The sequence below is a fragment of the Bos grunniens genome, chromosome 12, assembly GCF_055505025.1.
Source record: "Bos grunniens cultivar Pamir isolate PY7600 chromosome 12, Bosgru_T2T1.0, whole genome shotgun sequence".
NCBI classification, from domain to species: domain Eukaryota; kingdom Metazoa; phylum Chordata; class Mammalia; order Artiodactyla; family Bovidae; genus Bos; species Bos grunniens.
The window spans coordinates 18,023,775-18,045,941 of record NC_141176.1 but is presented as its reverse complement, the minus strand read 5'-3'; the positions used below and the strand labels follow the sequence as shown (position 1 = coordinate 18,045,941).

At 41.9% G+C, this 22,167-nt stretch overlaps 1 long non-coding RNA gene across 2 annotated transcripts in view; it reads left to right on the top strand.

Moving 5' to 3' along the window:
- The window catches only part of LOC147361438 (uncharacterized), a 46,156-nt gene that overhangs the window by 4,902 nt on the left and 19,087 nt on the right, over nucleotides 1-22,167 (top strand). For both annotated transcript variants that reach the window (XR_015137915.1, XR_015137914.1), the window contains exons 2-3: nucleotides 2,212-2,343; nucleotides 9,043-9,164. This is a non-coding gene — a long non-coding RNA (uncharacterized LOC147361438). The remainder of the gene's footprint in view (nucleotides 1-2,211; nucleotides 2,344-9,042; nucleotides 9,165-22,167) is intronic.

The window sequence follows — 22,167 nt, the reverse complement described above, 5'->3', positions numbered from 1 at the left end:
TTGATTCCAGCTTGTGCTTCTTCCAGCCCAGCATTTTTCATGATGTACTCTGCATAGAAGTTAAATAAGCAGGGTGACAATATACAGCCTTGACATACTCCTTTTCCTATTTGGAACCAGTCTGTTGTTCCATGTCCAGTTCTAACTGTTGCTTCCTGACTTGCATATAGGTTTCTCAAGAGGCAGATCAGGTGGTCTGGTATTCCCATCTCTTGAAGAATTTTCCACAGTGCTTACAACCTACCAAATTCCCCATTGTATTCCTTGCCTGGTCATAGGACTGGTGAGGTTTCAGAGTAGGGGTCAAGTCATAGACTTGGTTATTTTAAAAGAGCTCTTTGTGAATGACTTGTGTCAGAAGCATATAAAAGAAGAGGGCACCTGTTAAAAATATAGATATCTAGGTCCCATGCAGACCTACGGATTCAAAATCTCTGAGGCTGGCAACTAAAATGGGCATGTTGAACAAGTAGCTTAGGCAGTCCTGAAGTGTACTATACCTAAGAATCACTAAGAAAACATGGGATATCAGTCAATTAAAGTCAACTTTATTGAATATTGCTCTATTGTTTAAAAACATTATGCATTAGAGTAGACTTTGAAGTAATTTCCATATAAAATAATTTATCTACCAAGGCCCCATTTACTTCAAGAATCCTGACAGGCTATTATCTATTTAAATCCATTGACTGTATTTTATTTAAAAGATCAAGTACTGAAGCTACTTTAGGTCCTTGAGTACTTTTAACAGCATAGCTCCATAGCTCCTATAAAAACACACTTTCGTTGTCACTCATTACTTTATGGACTTTCCTGAAGCCAGCAAGGTCATGTCACAGGGCCTGCTCTCTGTGGCCTGTGGTCTCTGGGCTCTGTGACCTGGACATTGCCTTCCCACCACTTTTGCCTCATGGGAGCACTCACCACAGGACACGGGATCCGGGTTTCCTGGTAGCTGCCCTAGTGGGTAAACACTGGGAAGTGTGAAGGAAATTTTCTAACCTATGGAAAATGGGAGATGGGCCCCAGAGGATATATCTCCCTTTCTTCCCCCAACAGAATTTTTGAGGTGAAGTGGTTTCACAAGGCCTGTCTGGAAACCATGCCAGGCAACAGGCTGTGTTTTCTTGTGAAGCTATGATTTGATGCTGCCTTATATCTGCAGATGCTTTCTCCTTTCTGTCTTACTCTTACTGTCCTAGAATTACACTTTCCCATAAAGCCTTGGCATGTCAGTCTTGCCACGAGCCTTTTTTTCCCCCCTTAAGAAACTCAAGGGAAGAAAATTGGTGCAGGAGTGGGTCTAGAAAGCAGACCCTCAGGACTGGATTTTGAGTTTGAATTGCCTGCTGTCTGAAAGCCATAGGAACTCCATTGCTGCCAGCACATGGACAGTTAATAACTCTGGCATGCAGTGGCATCCCTAATTAGCTTTCTATAGCTGTTGTGACTAATTACCATAATCTTAGGGGCTAAAACAGCAGAAATGTATTAATTTATTATCTTCAAGTTCAGTAGGTTAGAAGTCTGACTTCGGTCTCACTGGGCTAAAATAAAGGTGTCAATGGGGCTGTGATTCTTCCAGAGGCTCCAGAGCAGGATCCGTTTCCTTGCCTTTTTAAGCTTCTAGTGGCTTGTGGCAACTTTATCTTCAAAAGCCAGCGACATAACATCGTCACCCTTTCTGAAGTAAAACATTCATTCCCCTGTCTACTGCCTCACCCTCCACTGCCTGGATACCATGCAAAACCTCCTGTGAAGTCACTAACTTGCATGTCCTCATTAAGCTCAACTTTCATAATCCCTCATTGCAATCATGTTGAGAGCAAGATTCAGGTCTAAATGGGGAGGTCCTGTTCAGGAAGAAATGGTTCTCACATAGGAGTTGTGAAAGCTCTGGGAGGAACTGGGGGAACACAGGTAAAGGGCAGGTCTTGAGGATGTTAGTTCAGGGAGGGGAGGAACATAGTACTGAGAATTCACTGACAAAGTGACACCCATACTCAGGATGCAGTGTCCAATCAGACCCCTGGTATTCATCTTAATCGCTTGCTGCTCCAGGCCTTAATTAGGGCTGCTCAAGGCCTGAATTAGGCATTGGGTTCCAGTAAATCATGTGGAGATGCCATAACTTCCTTGACAGGGTGTTCTCTCTCAGGTTTTGAGAATGGATGAACTTGTATGCCAAAGTTTTTTTTTTTTTTTTTGCAGCCAAAGATGGAGAAGCTCTATACAGACAGCAAAAACAAGACTGGGAACTGACTGTGGCTCAGATCGTGAACTCCTTATTGCCAAATTCAGACTTTAATTGAAGAAAGTGGAGAAAACCCCTAGACCATTCAGGTATGATCTAAATCAAATCCCTTATGACTATACAGTGGAAGTGAGAAATAGATTTAAGGGACTAGATCTGATAGATAGAGTGCCTGATGAACTATGGACGGAGGTTAGTGACATTGTACAGGAGATAGGGATCAACACCATCACCAAAAAAAAGAAATGCAAAGAAACAAAATGGCTGTCTGAGGAGGCCTTACAAATAGGTGTGAAAAGGGAAGTGAAAGGCAAAGGAGAAAAGGAAAGATATACCCATTTGAATGCAGAGTTCCAAAGAATAGCAAGGAGAGATAAGAAAGCCTTCCTCAGAGATCAATGCAAAGAAATAGAGGAAAACAATAGAATGGGAAAGACTAGAGATCTCTTCAAGAAAATTAGAGATACCAAGGGAACATTTCATGCAAAGATGGGCTCAATAAAGGACAGAAATGGTAGGGACCTAACAGAAGCAGAAGATATTAAGAAGAGGTAGCAAGAACACACAGAAGAACTGTACAAAAAAGATCTTCATGACCCAGATAATCATGATGGTGTGATCACTGACCTAGAGCCAGACATCCTGGAATGTGAAGTCAAGTGGGTCTCAGGAAGCATCACTACGAACAAAGCTAGTAGAGGTTATGGAATTCCAGTTGAGCTATTTCAAATCCTAAAAGATGATGCTGTGAAAGTGCTGCACTCAATATGCCAGCAAATTTGGAAAACTCAGCAGTGGCCACAGGACTGGAAAAGGTCAGTTTGCATTCCAATCCCAAAGAAAGGCAATGCCAAAGAATGCTCAAACTACTGCACAATCGCACTCATCTTACACACTAGTAAGGTAATGCTCAAAATTCTCCAAGCCAGGATTCAGCAATACGTGAACTGTGAACTTCCAGATGTTCAAGCTGGTTTTAGAAAAGGCAGAGGAACCAGAGATCAAATTGCCAACATCTGCTGGATCATGGAAAAAGCAAGAGAGTTCCAGAAAAACATCTACTTCTGCTTTATTGACTATGCCAAAGCCTTTGACTGTGTGGATCACAATAAACTGTGGAAAATTCTGAAAGAGATGGGAATACCAGACCACCTGACCTCCCTCTTGAGAAATCTGTATGCAGGTCAGGAAGCAACAGTTAGACCTGGACATGGAACAACAGACTGGTTCCAAATAGGAAAAGAAGTACGTCAAGGCTATATATTGTCACCCTGCTTATTTAACTTATATGCAGAGTACATCACGAGAAACGGTGGGCTGGAGGAAGCACAAGCTGGAATTAAGATTGCAGGGAGAAATATGAATAACCTCAGATATGCAGATGATACCGCCCTTATGTCAGAAAGTGAAGAGGAACTAAAGAGCCTCTTGATGAAAGTGAAAGAGGACAGTGAAAAAGTTGGCTTAAAGCGCAACATTCAGAAACTAAGATCATGGCATCCGGTCCCGTCACTTCATAGCAAATAGATGGGGAAACAGTGGCTGACTTTATTTTTGGGGGCTCCAAAATCACTGCAGATGGTGATTGCAGCCATGAAATTAAAAGATGCTTACTCCTTGGAAGGAAAGTTATGACCAACTTAGACAGCATATACTTTGTCAACAAAGGTCCATCTAGTCAAGGCTGTGGGTTTTCCAGTGGTCATGCATGGATGTGAGAGTTGAACTATAAAGAAAGCTAAGTGTCAAAGAATTGATGCTTTTGAATTGTGGTGTTGGAGAAGACTCTTGAGAGTCCCTTGGACTGCAAGGAGATCCAACCAGTCCATCCTAAAGGAGATCAGTCCTAGGTGTTCATTGGAAGGACTGATATTGAAGCTGAAACTCCAATACTTTGGCTACCTGATGCGAAGGGCTGACTCACTGGAAAATATCCTGATGCTGGGAAAGATTGAGGTCAGGAGGAGAAGGGTATGACAGAGGATAAGATGGTTGGATGGATCACTGACTCGATGGACATGGGTTTGGGTGGACTCCCGGAGTTGGTGATGGACAGGGAGGCCTGGCATGCTGCGGTTCATGGGGTTGCAAAGAGTTGGACACGATTGAGCGACTGAACTGAACTGAACTGAATATGCAAAGGTGCATATGGCACAAGAACTCTCCCTTGCCTCAGGGAGTAACTAATCTAGTATGGAAGATATATACCTGGGACAGAAATCATCTTCTATCTCAAGGCCACACCCCTGTATTAATAAATCCTTTGGACATATGTGTTGTGGCATACGAATTTCAGTGTAGTGGTTCTATAACTGCTGCTTTTCTGATATGACAAATAATATGATCTTAATCTAGCTACGCAAGAAGTGCATACATTTGAATAGACTTATAAAACATTTCATCTGGAGCCTTCAACTTAAAAAAAAGATTCAAGAGGGAAAAATATAGATTCAGATACTTGTTTCTTAAATACATTTATATAATTTCATTACCTGTTGAGACTGTTATTTGGAAGCTATTGAAATGTTTTTCAAGAATCACTGAAAAAGCACACACCATTTTGGTGAATTTCCAATTTAAATAGTATGGGCTTAGAAGGATATGCTTCAAGCAAAAATCTCATAAATTCCTCATATGTTCCATTTTGAAATTAACAGAAAGGTTTATGGATGAGGGGCAGAAGAAGAAAGATGAATCTGTCTTATTTCATTTCAACTGCCACTCAGACTTGTAATTTTTTACACAAGAACTACTTAGTTTTTGATAATTTAAGTTCCTTACATAATTAATATTTTCCTGGTCCATCAACTCCGTCATTTTTTTCCCCACTCTTTTGTGACTTGCAGCTCTAAGTAAGCACCGAAGTAATAGCTGAATAAGATGATTAATCTGTAAACCATGCACTCATTTGTATGATTTTTATTCCAATTAAATTTTGGAAGTATTATTACAAAGATGAACATCAACAAAATTGTTTTGGAGCAATTCGTGAAAACTATCATGGTAGACAGAGGATGATCAATAAATATTTGAGTGATGATTGTAGAAGAAAATTTATAATGTAGAAAGCAGTCATTTCCTTTACTAAAGAATTTATTCCTTTAAACTTAAAGGAATATTCTATCACTTTTCATGAAAGGAATGTTTGATTATTGATTATACATAGTTATAATTATGTATTATAAAAAGATGCTGCATTTGGAATGCTCAGTGCTGGCATCTGTTCCCTGATGTGCTTTGCTTTTTTTTGGCAAATAATATTAAGAACACATTACTTTTTACCATTATAAAAATGATATGCCATGTATTCATACATATGTATGTTTTTTTAAAAATGAAGGAGATTATTCATAATTCTACCACCAAAAAAATCACAACTGTTAATTTCTTGGTGCTTATTTTTTTTAATTTATTTTTAATTGAAGGATAATTGCTTTATAATTTGTGGTGCCTATTATTCCAGTCTCTCTATGTGTAACCATTTCATCAAATGAACTTATCTCGTAGGTACAATCAACAAAAGGGACTATTCCCTCTCCTACCCGCCCTACCCCAGTGCCTTCAAATATTTCCTTCAAATTATTTCTTCCTTCTTTGTCTTTAATAACATCTCTAGCATTCTTCTTAGTGTTGTTGTTTTTTTAATTCTCTCTCTTTCTCTCACCTTACTGGCTATGGTGCTTCCACCATATTTAAAACTATGGGAATTGGCTATGATTCAGGTGTTGCCCTGCTTCCTCTGTCTGTACAATTATTGCTTCAAATAATCCAGTTCTAAGTAATTTGGTGCATGACATGCCCTTAGTTCCAGGAATTGATTTAGAGGTTACATAATCAATATGATACTTAGAAAATTTACTGGGAATTCTGGGACACAGGAAGTATTTCTTTTCCTCTGTTGGATAATGGAGAATATACAAAGATGGAACTTGCTGCCATGACTATCATATTGGGAAGTCATTTTGTGAAGCAGCTCACCCAGACGTAATGATAATGTTGAGAGAAATGTGGAGATACTGAGCTGGAGTCCTAAAGAAATTATGCCTAAGGTCTGTGCTGGCTCTGGAATTTAGGTTTATGTGAGTCAATAAATCTCATTCAGTGTCTGAGCCAGTCTGTGTTGAGTTTTCTGTTCTTAGCTACTGAAAACATCCTAACTGGCTCACGTGTGGTTTAAACAGATGGTAATTGGAGATTATGTTCATTTCCTCTTGCTGAACTGTCTGAGCGCAGTAGCATCACATGCTTTGTGGAATTCCAGAACTATTTTATGGAAATGAAGCACAGTTTCAGAAGATACTCACAGATATTTGAGGGGTATGAATTATACATTATGTTTCTGCAATGGTCTTTCAAGTGCAAACCTCAGAGGATATGATGAGTTCTCAAGAATATGTCCTGTTAGTTTGGCTTAGTTTTAAGGGGACTCAATTGAGCTGAGGGATAATTAAGCCTTCCAAGGTGATATAGAATCTCTGTAATGCCAAAAGCAAGTAATTCCAGAACTGTTACGAAATTATATGGCTAAAGTTTGGGTAATATTTGCTTTCACCTATCTTTATGAAAACATTTTCTTTTTTGTGTGTGTGTGTATTAGTCACTCAGCTGTGTCTGACTCTTTGGGACCCCATGGACTGTAGCTCAACTGTCTCCTCTGTCCTTAGAATTCTCCAGGCAAGAATACTGGAGTGGGTAGCCATTCCCTTCTCCAGGGATCTTCCTGACCTAGGGATCTAACCTGGGTCTCCTGCATTGCAGGCAGATTCTTTACTGTCTGAACCACCAAGTCATCAAAGTGTTCAAATACAAGTTAAATACAAGCTGAGATACAAAATAAGAGCTATTGTTTGTGAGATAAATCTGGGGTTGAAATTTAGACATATACTTGTTGAAAAGATCTAAGTTTTTTGGAGACCAGTTTGATGGCTCAGACGGTAAATAATCTGCCTGCAATGCAGGAGACCTGAGTTTGATCCCTGGGTTGGGAAGATTTCTTGGAGAAGGGAATGGCTACCCACTCTAGTATTCTTGCCTGGAGAATTCCATAGACAGAGGAGCCTGGCAGGTTACAGAGTCTGACATGACTGAGCGACTAACACTTTCAATAGGCAAAAAGTAGATCAGGGAAAAACCCAAAGCATCATGAAAAATCACTGATATAGAAAGAATGAATGATTTTAAAGTGTATTTCTTTTGAGGAAGAGTAAGAAATAGAGGTAATAATTAGAAGTTAATGTCATAAAAACCAGTAATGTTATAAGTAGTTGACTCTGGGAAGGAATGAATATGAAATTGCTGCTTTTTACTATATACTGTTGTCTACTTGATTTTTAAAAAAATCATGTGCACACCTTACTTTGAGCAATTAAAGACATATCCCAGATAGGGCTTTATGTCACACCCTCTCCACCCACTCCTGAATTTGGCTGCATCGCACAGACACTTCCCTGCAAGTTCTTTCAGTTCTTCTACCCACAGCATATGGCCTCAACTGTAGTGTTTTTTTCCTCTTACTTGTTTTTTTCTTTATGCCTCAAAAGACTTCTTCAAAATTATGGGGGCCCTCCTGGTTAATGAATTGAAGCAACTAGGAAGTGGAGATGCATACAGACGCCTGGGGATAAACTTAACAGGGGCGGGGGAGAGAACCTGTGGACCCAATTTCAAGCTCCTACTCTTTTAGCTGGTAATTCTAGGAGGAATCTGAGTATTTACCGCACTTGACAGAGGTCCCCAGCAGAATACATCCCAGGTTACCTGCCGAGATGAGAATATATCCTTAATTTGAAGTGTTCTCTTTCTCTCTCATCCTCTTACCCCCATTCCTTCTTACCTATTCCTACTTCCTAGAATCACCTCTCAAATAAACTATCCGCATCAAGTTATCATCTCAGGCTCTGTTTTCAGTGGAAATGAAGACAGCTCCTGATGTGAAAAGTGATCATCCTCAGCACCCTGAAGTCTCTGGCCCTTGCTCTCTGCAGAACAGTTAGACTGCCCACGATTCCTGGGCACTGCTGCTGTGTAAGCCGACAGCAAAATAATCCCATTGCAAACAATCAGTTCAACTATTACAGAAATGTACCAGACGAAAGGCTCATGGCTGGGGCAACAAATGCCATAAGGGAGTCTGTAAATGACTTTCTGGCCAGCCAAAGAAATGTCACAGAAAAAGAAAGAAAGAAAATGAACGTGAGAGGGAAAAGAAGTTGGCATCTTACAGAGAAACGGAAGTGCTGTCTTTCTCCTTCCTCCTGTCAAGGAGGCTGAGAGGTGTGAGCAGCAGATTGCAAAATCAGCCAGGGAGCCAAGGACACCGCCAACTTGCCGTAGATACTGGAACTGTCTCTGGGGATTTTGGAAACCCACGGCAAGAGCCTGGAAAGATGCCCGAATAGAGACAGTGTCTGCCATGGATGTGGGGTGAAGGCTACCCATCGACTGAAACTCTGACAGGTCCAAGAATTCTGCAACCAGGAGACTTGCCAGGTTTCAGATTTCTAGTTTCCAGTTTGGCTTTTTCTAGACTATGAATGGCCACTGGCTTCTCTCCATCCTTACCATTCCACCCCAACTCCCTCTTCCACTAGCTACAGTGGGCTGGTTCTTGCTATTTGCAGCCAAGTTCCAGGCAGTTTCAGGTGCCCTCCCCACCAGCCTTACCTCACTCATGCCCTCTCACTTGGGGTTGTTTCCTTCCTTAGTCAAATCTTGAGGGACCCTTTGGACTAAGGCCCCCTCTCCTTTTTGTTTTCCAGCTAATTCTATTTTCTTTTTTTCATCCACAGCCTCTTTACCCATCTCTCAGTACATCTAACAGACCTTCACATGTGATGTCATCAGGCAAATGACATTGGCAAGTGGTAATCCCCTGGGCAGTCAATGCCAGAATCACCAAGAGGAGTAAAGTGTGAGTTACTTCTACCAATTTCAGTGTCCACCTTGGAAGGGGAATTACTGTGGGATTCCTGAGGTTTGCGTGACTCTTGAGTATCCATAGCCAACACAGTTACTGCTCACTTTTCCTCCCCATCTGCTTCTTGGCTGGCTGGTGGGGGTGGGGGTCTTATTGGAGGAAAGCTTGTTTGCTAAGAAATTCTACTCCTGGCTTTGCTCTAAGGATCTCATGGATGCGACTCTAAAAGCAGATTCTTTCAAGTCAACTTGCTCTTTTGAGCTAGACTTCAGTAAGCATCAAAATTTGAAACAAATTCTACTATTCCTATCACTGAAAAGGCAAATAATCAGCTCACATTTCTGGGTTTTGTTCTAAAAACATAAACACTCAGACAGCAACATGTTTTTATGCCTAAAAACAGCCACTAATATGCCCCAAGTGGTGTAGACCTATTTTCTATTATTCTTACATTTTAAATTAAAAGCAAAAACTGCTTTAAAAAATGTTAAAAAAAAATGAAGCTGAGCTGGAAAGAAGCATGCTGCAGTGCCTTAAGGAGTGGCTGGGCCAAACCACCTGGGTTGCAATCTTGACTGTGACCTTGGTCTGTCCGAGTCTCTTATCTGAGATGGGAATAGTAATAGTACCTACCTCAGAGTTTTTCAGGAGAAGGCAATGACACCCCACTCCAGTACTCTTGCCTGGAAAATCCCATGGACGGAGGAGCCTGGTAGGCTGAAGTCCATGGGGTCACGAAGAGTTGGACACAACTGAGCGACTTCACTTTCACTTTCACTTTCATGCAATGGAGAAGGAAATGGCAACCTACTCCAGTGTTCTTGCCTGGAGAATCCCAGGGATGGGGGAGCCTGGTGGGCTGCCGTCTATGGGGTCGCACAGAGTTGGACATGACTGCAGCAACTTTAGCAGCATTAGCAGTAGCAGCAGCAGCAGAGTTTTTCATAAGGATCAAATCAGTTAATACTTATAAAGAACTTAGAGTAGTACCTCTAACACAGTAGTTCAGTTCAGTTGCTCAGTTGTGTCCGACTTTTTGCAGCCCCATGGACTGTAGCACACCAGGCCCGCTGTTTATCACCAACTCCCGGAGTTTACTCAAACTCCATTGAGTCAGTGATGCCATCCAACCATCTCATCCTCTGTCGTCCCCTTCTCCTCCTGCTGTCAATTTTTCCCAGCATCAGGGTCTTTTCAAATGAGTCAATTCTCTGCAACAAGTGGCCAAAGTATTGGAATTTCAGCTTCAGCATCAGTCCTTCCAATGAATATTCAGGACTTATTTACTTTAGGATGAACTGGTTGGATCTCCTTGCAGTCCAAGGGACTCTCAAGAGTCTTCTCCAACACTACAGTTCAAAAGCATCAATTCTTAGGCACTCAGCTTTCTTTATTATTATTATTATTTTTTTCAGCTTTCTTTATAATCCAAGTCTCACATCCATACATGACTACTGGAAAAACCATAGCTTTAACTAGATAGAGCTTTGTTGGCAAAGTAATGTCTCTGCTTTTTAATATGCTGTCTAGGTTGGTTATAACTTTCCTTCCAAGGAGTAAGTGTCTTTTAATTTCATGGCTGCAGTCACCATCTGCAGTGATTTTGGAGCCCCCCAAAATGAAATCTCTCACTGTTTCCATTGATTCCCCATCTATTTGCCATGAAGTGGTGGAACCAGATGCCATGATCTTAGTTTTATGAATGTTGAGTTTTAAGCCAACTTTTTCACTCTCTTCTTTCACTTTCATCAAGAGGCTCTTTAGTTCTTTGCTTTCTGCCATAAGGGTGGTGTCATCTGCATATCTGAGGTTATTGATATTTCTCCCGGCATTCTTGATTCTAGCTTGTGCTTCATCCAGCCCAGCATTTCTCATGATGTACTCTGCATATAAGTTAAATAAGCAGGATGACAATATACAGCCTTAGCGTACTCCTTTCCCGATTTGAAACCGGTCTGTTGTTCCATGTCTGTTTCTAGCTGTTGCTTCTTGACCTGAATACAGATTTCTCAGGAGGCAGGTCAGGTGGTCTGGTATTCCCATCTCTTTCAGAATTTTCCACATTTTGTTGTGATCCACACAGTCAAAGGCTTTGGCATAGTCAGTAAAACAGAAATAGATGTTTTTCTGGAACTCTCTTGCTTTTTCAGTTGTCCAGTGGATGTTGGCAATTTGATCTCTGGTTCCTCTGCTTTTTCTAAAGCTAGCTTGAACATCTGGAAGTTCACAGTTCACGTATTGCTGAATCCTGGCTTGGAGAATTTTGAGCATTACTTTGCTAGCGTGTGAGATGAGTGCAATTGTGCGGTAGTTTGAGCATTCTTTGACATTGCCTTTCTTTGGGATTGGAATGAAAACTGACCCTTTCCAGTCCTGTGGCCACTGCTGAGTTTTCCAAATTTGCTGGCATATTGAGTGCAGCTCTTTCACAGCATCATCTTTCAGGATTTGAAATAGCTCAAGTGGAATTCCATCACCTCCACTAGCTTTGTTTGTAGTGATGCTTCCTAAGGCCCGCTTGACTTCGCATTCCGGGATGTCTGTCTCTAGGTGAGTGATCACACCATCGTGAATATCTGGGTCATGAAGATCTTTTTTGTACAGTTCTTCTGTGTATTCTTGCTACCTCTTCTTAATATCTTCTGCTTCTGTTAGGTCCGTACTGTTTCTGTCCTTTATTGTGCCCATCTTTACATGAAATACTTGCTTGGTATCTCTAATTTTCTTGAAGTGATCTCTAGTCTTTCCCATTCTATTGTTTTCTTCTATTTCTTTGCAGTGATCACTGAGGAAGACTTTCTTATGTCTCCTTGCTGTTCTTTGGAACTCTGCATTCAAATAGGAATATCTTTCCTGTTCTCCTTTGCCTTTCTCTTCTCTTGTTTTCACAGCTATTTGTAAGGCCTCCTCAGGCAACCATTTAGCCTTTTTGCATTTCTTTTTCTTGGGGATTGTCTTGATCCCAGCCTCCAGTACAGTGTCACAAACCTCCATCCATAGTTCTTCTTCACTCTGTCTATCAGATCTAATCCCTGGAATCTATTTCTCTCTTTTACTGTATAATTGTAAGGGATTTGATTTAGGTCATACCTGAATGGTCTAGTGGTTTTCCCTATTTTCTTCAATTTGAGTCTGAATTTGGCAATAAGGAGTTCATGATCTGAGCCACAGTCAGCTCTCGTTCTTCGTTTGCTGACTGTATAGAGCTTCTCCATCTTTGGCTGCAAAGAATATAATCAATCTTATTTTGGTATTGACCATCTGGTGATGTCCATGTGTAGAGTCTTCTCTTGTGTTGTTGGAAGAGGGTGTTTGCTATGACCAATGTGTTCTCTTGGCAAAACTCTATTAGACTTTGCCCTGCTTCATTCTGTACTCCAAGGCCAAATTTGCCTGTTACTCCAGGTATTTCTTGAGTTTCTACTCTTGCATTCCAGTCCCCTATAATGAAAAGGACATCTTTTTTGGGTGTTAGTTCTAGAAGGTCTCGTAGGTCTTCATAGAACTGTTCAACTTCAGCTTTTTCAGCATTACTGGTTGGGGCATAGACTTCGATTACTGTGATATTGAATGGTTTGCCCTGGAAATGAACAGAGATCATTCTGTTGTTTTTGAAATTGTATCCAAGTACTGAAATTAGGACTCTCTTGTTGACTATGATGGCTACTCCATTTCTTCTAAGGGATTCTTGCCCACAGGAGTAGATATAATGGTCATCTGAGTTAAATTCACCTATTCCAGTCCATTTTAGTTCTCTGATTCCTAAAATGTCAATGTTCACTCTCGCCATCTCCTGTTTGACCACTTCCAATTTGCCTTGATTCATTAACCTAACATTCCATGTTCCTATGCAATATTGCTCTTTACAGCATCAGACTTTACTTCCATCACCAGTCATGTCCAAAACAGGGTGTTGTTGTTTTGGTTCCATCTCTTCATTCTTTCTGGAGTTATTTCTCCACTGATCTCCAGTAGCATATTGGCCACCTACTGACCTGGGGAGTTCCTCTTTCAGTGTCCTAACTTTTTGCCTTTTCATGCTGTTCATGGGGTTCTCAAGGCAAGAATACTGAAGTGGTTTTGTCATTCCCTTCTCCAGTGGACCACGTTTTGTCAGAACTCTCCACCATGACCCGTTCGTCTGGGGTGGCCCTACAAGGCATGGCTCATAGTTTCATTGAGTTAGACAAGGCTGTGGTCCGTGTGATCAGATTGGTTAGTTTTCTGTGATTCTGGTTTTCAGCCTGTCTGCCCTCTTATGGAGAAGGATAAGAGGCTTATGGAAGAAGCTTCCTGATGGGAGAGACTGACTGAGGGGGAAACTGGGTCTTGTTCTGATGGGAGGGGCCATGCTCAGTAAATCTTTAATCCAAGTTTCTGTTGATGGATGGGGCTATGTTCCCTCCCTGTTATTTACCTGTGGCCAAACTATGGTGGAGGAAATGAAGATAATGGTGACCTCCTTCAGGAACTGCTACACTCAGTGCCCCCAACCCTGTAGCAGGCCACCGTCGACCCACGCCTCCACCAGAGACTCCTGGACACTCATGGGCAAGTAAGGGTTAGTCTCCTGTGGGGTCACTGCTCCTTTCTCTTGGTTTCTGGTGCACACAAGGTTCTGTTTGTGACCTCCAAGAGTCTGTTTCCCAGTAACACAGTAAGCCTCATATAAAAACTTTTGTTCTTGTTCAGTCGCCAAGTTATGTCCAACTCTTCGTGACCCCAGGGACTGCAGCACACCAGGCTTCCCTGTCCCTCAACTTCTCCCAGAGTTTACCCAAGTTCATTTCCACTGAATTGGTGATGCCTTCCAACCATCTCTTCCTCTGTTGCCATCTTCTCCTTCTTCCTTCAATCTTTACCAGCATCAGGGTCTTTTCCAATAAGTTGAAGTCAGCTGCTTGTATCAGTCAGCTGTTCATGTCAATAAAAACTTACTGTATGAAATAAAATGTTTTCAAATAAATTCTTCATTTTCTATGTCTATATGAGCATATCAACAAATTATTTTTCTGTTTATATAAGTGGGTGTTCTGATATATATATAGATACACACATATATATAATGGACCTATTTTTTCCCCCTTGACAATGAGTCTTGGCCATCTTCATTGTCAATATTTAGAGATACAGATATCGTTCTTTTTAATGACTATATATATTCCACTCTGTGGCTGTACAATGGCTTAACAGCCCTCCGAATGGATTTATGTTGTTCTAATATTTCTGTTACCAGTACTGCTGTAACACAGAGGTGTGGGCCTGTATTTCCAAACACCACAGCAAATGAATTCATAGAAATAAAATATAATTATTTACTTTTATTTTACTAGATATGTATTGCCAACTTCTCTCCCAGAAAAGTTTACCAACTTATACTTGGTTTGGACTCTTCTTGATTGAAATATGATGACTAAGCAGTGATTCTTGGTTGATGGGAATAAATTTGAAATGCAGAGAAATGTGTCTGTGGCATTACTGGACAGAATGTATGGCAATACATGAATTGAAATAAATTTAGGTCATAACTTTTCTGAATAGGAGCTTACCTTGGGTCTGAGCCCAGTTTTGAGAATATATAGAATACTGCTAGCATCCATGGCCACTGCCCCTTGGCTCAGGAAATCTCCTCCAGTTCATCATCATGCTCTTAGTGATGGGCTTGGAAAACACTGCTTTGGTCGGCTTTTGTGTTTCTGTTGTTGTTCAGTTGCTAAGTCATGTCCAACTCTTTGAGACCCCATGGGCTGCAGCACTGCAGGCCTCCCTGTGCTTCACTATTTCCCGGAGTTTGCTCAAACTCATGTCCATCGAGTCGGTGATGCCATCCAACCCTCCCATCCTCTGTCACCCCCTTCTCCTCTTGCCCTCAATCTTTCCCAGCACTAGAATTCCAATGAGTGGGCTCTTCATATCAGGTGGCCAAAGTATTGGAGCTTCAGCTTCAGCATCAGTCTTTCCAATGAATATTCAGGACTGATTTCCTTTAGGATGGACTGGTTGGATCTCCTTGTAGTCCAAGGGACTCTCAAGAGTCTTCTTCAGCACTACAGTTCGAAAGCATTAATTCTTTGGTGCTCAGCCTTCTTTATAGACCAACTCTCACATTCATACATGACTACTTGTAGAGCCATAGTTTGACAATACAGACCTTTGCTGGAAAAATGATGCCTCTGCTTTTCAATATGCTATCTAGGTTTGTCATATCTTTCCTTCCAAGTAGGAAGCATCTTTTGTTTTCATGGATGCAGCACCCATCGTAGATAAGCCCATGTATCAAATAAGGAGAGAATAAATCTCTTTCTAACTAAATACTCTGCAACTGCAAGAGAAGACTGTAAAGTGTGCTGAGAGCAAATGGATGCAGGAAGTCATTAGAATACAGGGTGTTGAAGAAGAAAGGAAGGAGGCCTATGGGTCAAGGAACTGACTGACCCTTGACCTCTGGCCCTGGCTGGACACTCCTTTTTGTCTAAGGGTCACATCTTCCTCTCCTTTCAGACTTCCTCTGTGCTTTCCTCAGGATGCCAGCCAATGTCCTATACTATCTTGCATAGCTTAAAGACAAAGTTTGGGAAATTCATTATATAGAACCCAAATGATACAAACTTCACTGCTGTGCAATTTCTGAGTCAGGGAAAAATTCATTTAATTGGAACAATAAATCATTATTACTCATTCATTTAATCTCTAAAAGGCATAAAGTAGGCTTACAATATAGAATGCTGAAAAAATACAAGAAAGAAGGCAAATATTACCATAACCCCTATGCTTATGCATTATATATAATTAAAAGTGAAAACTCACTCAGATCACCTTTTTCTCTCTCCCACTCCAACTGCTATTAATAGTTTCAGGTCAGGTGCATCTTGGAATTTTTAATCTTTTCAGTAGTCCATATTAAAGAGAAAATGTCAGCTCTGATCTTCCCCACTGAGCAGCTAAAAACTCATAGAATGTTCTAGCACCTTTAGGAGACAAAGGAGAGAGAGAGAAGGAGGAAGGGGGAGGAAGTGGGAGGCTGCAGGAGGGGGTCAGAAATATCTGGGGCTGCCCTGGCTCCCCTACTGCTGTTTGTTGTTGCTTAGTCATTAAGTCGTGTCCAACTCTTCCGACCCCCTGAACTGTAGCCTGTCAGTCTTGTCTGTCCATGGGATTTCCCAGGTAAGAATATTGGAGTAGGTTGCCGTTTCTTTCTCCAGGGGACCTTTCTTACCCAGGGATCGAACCCATGTCTCCTGCATTGGCAGGTGAATTCTTTATCATTCAGCTACCAGGGAAGTCCATCTCTCTGTTTACAGAGGTGCTTTTCAGCCCTTCACTCTTGATGCATCCTGGAGAACAGGATTCTCTCACTAATAAGATAATGATGATAAAATTAACTATAGCAATGATTTCTTGAGCATTTATTCTATGCCAGGTATTTAAAATGCATCACCCTCTTTAATTTCCATTTCACATTGAATCCTATTGTTATTTCCATTTCACAGATGAGGAAACTGAGGTCAAGAAAAGTTATACAGGTAACAAAAAGAGTTCAGAATTCCAGTGCACACAGTTGGACTCCACAGCACACATTCCTCCTGCTGTGAAGAAGCCCTGCAGACACAGTCATGTTACATTTGATTCTTCTGTAGAAAAGAATTTCCTGAAGTTATCCTTGGGGAAAGCTGCATTCCACATCTTTAGAAACCCACCCAGGCTAAGTCAGGAAGGTTTCCTACATGTACTTTTCTCCTGATGGATAATTTCTAGAAGACTAGAAGGGTTCTAATCCGTAGCTAGACTGATCAGCTTTGTAGACTCTGTTGCTTAAAAAGAATGGGCCAGGGGTTTCCCTGGTGGCTCAGTGGTAAAGAATCCACCTGCCAGTGCAGGAGACCTGGGTTTAATCCGTGGTCCGGAAAGATCCTGGATGCCTTGGAGCAGCTAAGACCATGTTCCACAACTATTGAGCCTGTGCTCTAGATCCCAGGAACTGCAGCTATTGGGCCCACATGCCCTAGAGTCCTTGCTCCGCAGCAAGAGAAGCCAGCACAATGAGAATCCCGTGCACCTCAATGAAGAATGGCCCCCGCTCACTGCAGTTAGTGAAACCTGCTCACAGCAAGGAAGACCCAGCACAGCCATAAATAGAATTAAAGGAAAACAAACGGCCAGAAAACTTCCAAAATAGTGCTGAGGCAGAAAGAAGTACCGGACAAAAGCAGAGCTGTTAGTAAGGGAAGTTCAGAAGTTCAGATTTATTACCAGTGTCTTAAAAGTTGGTATCTAGGAAGCTAAATAAAAGGTTTGGGGAATCAGGAAGTAATAAAACACAAACATTACTGGTAGTCCTTGGCATTGATGAACATCAAAGCCAGGGCAGCTTGGGAAAAATACTTAAATCAAAGGAACAGTTCTAAGTGGCACGTCAGAGTTGGGGAGGAAGGGTCTGAAATGTAAGGCTTGCTGGGGAGACTCATGGAAGGTAGAGCTGTCTGCAGACTGATAGTTGGGAAAAGGGAGGAAGGAAATGAGGTTGCATGTGGGGCCAGTGGATTGACGGGATGTAAAGTGTGATGCTCAGACACCAGCTGGTGGAGGCAGTGTCTCTCTCTCGGGGGAGATGGTCCCTCCCTTGTGTACTCTCTGACTCCTGCCACTTCTTCCCAGCACTGTATCTGTGGGCCTCTTTGTGGGGCCAGAAAGAAGGCACAGCTGTTCACTGGGTTGATGGCCTCACAGGCATGTGGCTAGGAGGAAGTCATGCCCAAGAAACATGGGAAGTCAAACTGATTTCAGGGAACATGACATAGCATTAGCTCAAAGTGCTGTGTCTCACGCCCTGTCAGCTATCAAGAGACAGAGGTAAAATCGCTTGTAAAACCTTCTGAGAGGTTGTAAGTAGGTGGCCAACGAGAAGGAAGCCCTGAGCTCCCCCTGACCACTGGGAGAAGGATCTGGTGGATTGACCTTGGGATGTTCGATGACCCCATTAGCCTCTGTCAAACCCCAGAAGCTGCCTCAGAGTCCAGGCTTGTAGGACAGAGCCTGGTGTGATCAGGTAGAGGGAACGTGAGAGGTAAACTAGCTGTATGGCTTGAGAGTCAGTCATGCAAGTGGCTAGAACATGAGATCTGGAGTCCCATGTGGCTCTATTCACCCACTGTGGGATCTAGGACAAGTTACTCAACCTCCCTGTGTCTGAACTTGCTCATCTGTAAAACAGGGCTCAAAATTGAGTTCTTTTATAAGGTCACTGTGAGAATGAAATGAACTAATACATGTTAAGCACTTGAACAGTGCCTGGAACATAAACAATCTATGTGTGTCATTAGTGATTATTACCAAAAAGAAACTAAAAAGTCCACTGATTTTTAGTAACAAACACTTATTGTGTTTTGAGCCTTTTACTAATCACTTCACCTGCCTTGTCACCTTTCATGTCTTAACTAGCTGTGATCAGCACACCCATTCTTCAGAGGAGGATGAGATCAAAGGAGTAAACACATTGCCTGGGGCCACACACAGCTTTCAAGGCCCAGAGCCAAGTTGCTGCTATTAAGAGCTAAGCAGGAAGTCTTGGAGGGAACATAAAGAAGGCAGGCATTGGATGTTATGAGGAGTGACCTTTGTCTTCACTAATATTGTATTTGGAAGGGGATCAGGCAGATGTGTTGGGTTCCAGCTACTTGGAGGAGTATGAATAGTTTTGTTCCCTACTTTTTTGGCTCATTACTTTGTTATCCTTTTCTAGCAAACAATCATTTCCCATCTGTGCTCTGCTGTGGTCCTCAAGCTTGCCTGTACATTACAGTCACCAAGGAGCCTTTCAAATCCTGACTCCCAGGCTTAGACCAATTAGGTGGAAATCTCTGGGGGTGGGACCTAGGCACCCATACTTTGTAAATTGGCCCAAGTGAGGCCAACCCACATCACTGTCCCAAAGCTTCTCAACCTTACAGGCCATTTTGAATCATCTAGGAATTTTTTGAACCATGCCCAGGGCCTTCCTTCCACCAGACTGAGTCACTCTGTCTGAGTTAGCACTCAGGACCCGTATTGTGTAAAAAGATCTCCAGGTGATTTGAATGTGCCACCAGAAGGACACTTTGGGCAGCAACCCAGGAGAAAATATGTTATTTTTAAGAAAAAAGAGAGGTAAAATTCAGGACATCAACCATTTACACATTCATGACTTCGATTTTGAGTTCACATTCTACATCATTCTTGTGACAACTCAGTCGATGACAAATACCACACACTGAGATCTGTCAGAAGGAAAGAGTCATACAATAACTCACATTGACATATTTGCAAGACATGATCCAAGGGGCCTTTTGGGGACGTAAGAGCTATTGGGCACTTCCAAAATGATAAAGAAACAAAGGAGCTCTGAAGACACTGGATCCGGTTCTCTTTGCTCGAGGTCACACAGCAAGAAAATTTCACGTTACTAAGAACAGTTGCTGCTCCTGTCACGTCATCTGAAATCCAGACCCTTAGAGTTTATTGATTTATGAAAAGTCTCTGTAGTGGAGCTACAGTCGCAGATTCCAGGTGGGTAGTGAGGGTGGATCAGAGCCCACACTGTAAGGGTGATGAGCAGGATGGATCTGGGTAGAGATAATCTTCATCAGTGTGTGTGAGCTTCGTTCTGTCCTCCTCGGCTGGTACCTGGCCTGACTGTGAGGTGAGCTAGAAAGTGGACAGGGAGTGTTCAGTATTCATTGTCTTTTCTATTTTATGCCAACCCCCTTCACCTACTCAGAGCTGCTCTTTTCTCCTGAGCCTGCCCTAGGAGGGAGGTGACTCGGTCATCCTTGGAGGTTAGGTGGTCCTAAGCTCAGCATGACCCTACTTGCCATGTGATTTTGGGTAAACCTCTTTACTGAGCCTCAGTTTCCCTATCTGTAAAATGGATCAATAGCATCGATTCCAAAGGATTAGAGGAGGCATATTAGGCATTTAAAGTGGCCAGAGTAGATGTTTTGCATTACCCACTGCAGGCTGGTGTTTGGGGAGAGAGGCTTTGTGGGCTATACAGGCCTACATGCTGGTGATTGTTGAAATCTGGGTCATCACAGAAATGTGTTAGTTGGGGAACCAGGTCCCACCACTGACTTGTATGGCCTTATGTCAAATAAGTGAGTTGTTCCTGCTAGTTCTCTTGGAAATACAGAAATTCATCAGTATTTCATTTCATGTAAAAATGAAGTAGAGGTTTAGAGTTTTTGGAATAACTGGGAGAGAGGCTGGGATCTGAAACCTGGGACCTGGGACTCTGCTGCAGTGCTTGCACCTGGACAAATGTCTCCTCAAGCAACAAAATACAAAGAAACTATAAGGGACTAAAAATAACTGTGTGCATGTGTAATTGGGGCAAATTATGAACAACAAGATACAAAAAGATGAAAAATCCAACGGCTACTTCTGAGGAGCAAGGCGCAAAAGCAGGGTACGGTACATGTGCCCTACACACAGCACCATGAGGCGGTGGGCAGGCCACCTAAGCCGCCCCTCTGGACAGACCCCTGGGCCACCCCTACCCTCACCCCTCAGAACCAGCTCCTATTTTTTTTTTTTTAAGGAATCTCCATACTGTTCTCCATAGTGGCTGTATCAACTTACATTTCCACCAACAGTGAGTGAGGGTCCCCTTTCTCCACATCCTGTTCAGCATTTATTGTTTGTAGATTTTTTAATGATGGCCATTCTGACCAGGTGAGGTGATACCTGATTGTAATTTTAATTTGTGTTTCTCTAATAATGAGCCAGGTTGAGCATCTTTTCATGTGTTTGTTGGCCATCTGTGTGTCTTCTTTGGAGAAATGTCTGTTTAGGTCTTCCACTCAGATTTTGGTTGTTTTTTTTCTGGTATTGAGCTGCTTGTACATTTTGGAGATTAATTCTTTGTCATTTGAGATTAATTCTTTGTTTCATTTGCATTTATTTTCTCCCATTCTTAAGGGTGTTTTAAAATCATGATTATTGTTTCCTTGCTGTGCAAAAACTGTAAGACCCCAAAATCCCACCACTGGGTGTATACCCTGAGAAAACCATAATTGAAAGAGACATATGTACCCCAATATTCATTGCAGCACTATTTACAATAGCTAGGACATGGAAGCGACCAGATGTCTGTTGACAGATGAAAGGGTACAGAAATTTTGGTATCCAATATATATACAATGGAATATTACTCAGCTACTAAAAAAATAATGCATTTGAATCTGTCCTAATGAAGTGGATGAACCTAGAGCCTATTGTGCAGAGTGAAGTAAGTCAGAAAGAGAAAGACAGATATTGTATATTAATGCATATATATATGGAATCTAGAAAGATGGTACTGATGAATCTATTTGCAGGGCAGCAATGGAGGTGCAGACATAGAGAACAGACTTACGGACATAGTAGGGGAAGGAGAGGGTGGACGTATGGAGAGAGTAACGTGGAAACATATACACTACAATATGTAAAGTAGCCAGTGGGAATCCGCTCACCTTAGGGCTCTGTGACAACCTACGGAGGTGAGAGGGGGCTTCAAGAGGAGGGGACACATGTATACCTGTGGCTGATTCATGTTGATGTATGGCAGAAACCAATACAATATTGTAAAGCAATTATCCTCCAATTAAAAAAAAAAAACCAGCTCACGGCCCCCACCTCCCCCACAGTCAGGGAGTGAGCAAGGACACCACCTGTTACTTGTTTTCACTCCCTTGTGCTGCAGCACAAGTCCCAGTAAAGCCTTGCCTGAGTTTCTCTAGCACTGGTCAGTAACAACAGTGTCTACTACATTCTAAGTTAAAGTATCTAATTATTCAATTTCAATTGTCAGTACTCTTAGCAAAAAATGCTGGAAGTGACTTTTCCATTTATTTTACTAATTGAGTGTATTGGGGAAAGGACCAACACACATTAAAAGAAAAAACCCAAACTTCCCAAAGGGTTTCTTTCAGCAAAGCATGAGGGAGGGGCATTCCATCAGCTCATGCACAATTCTCTAATTGGT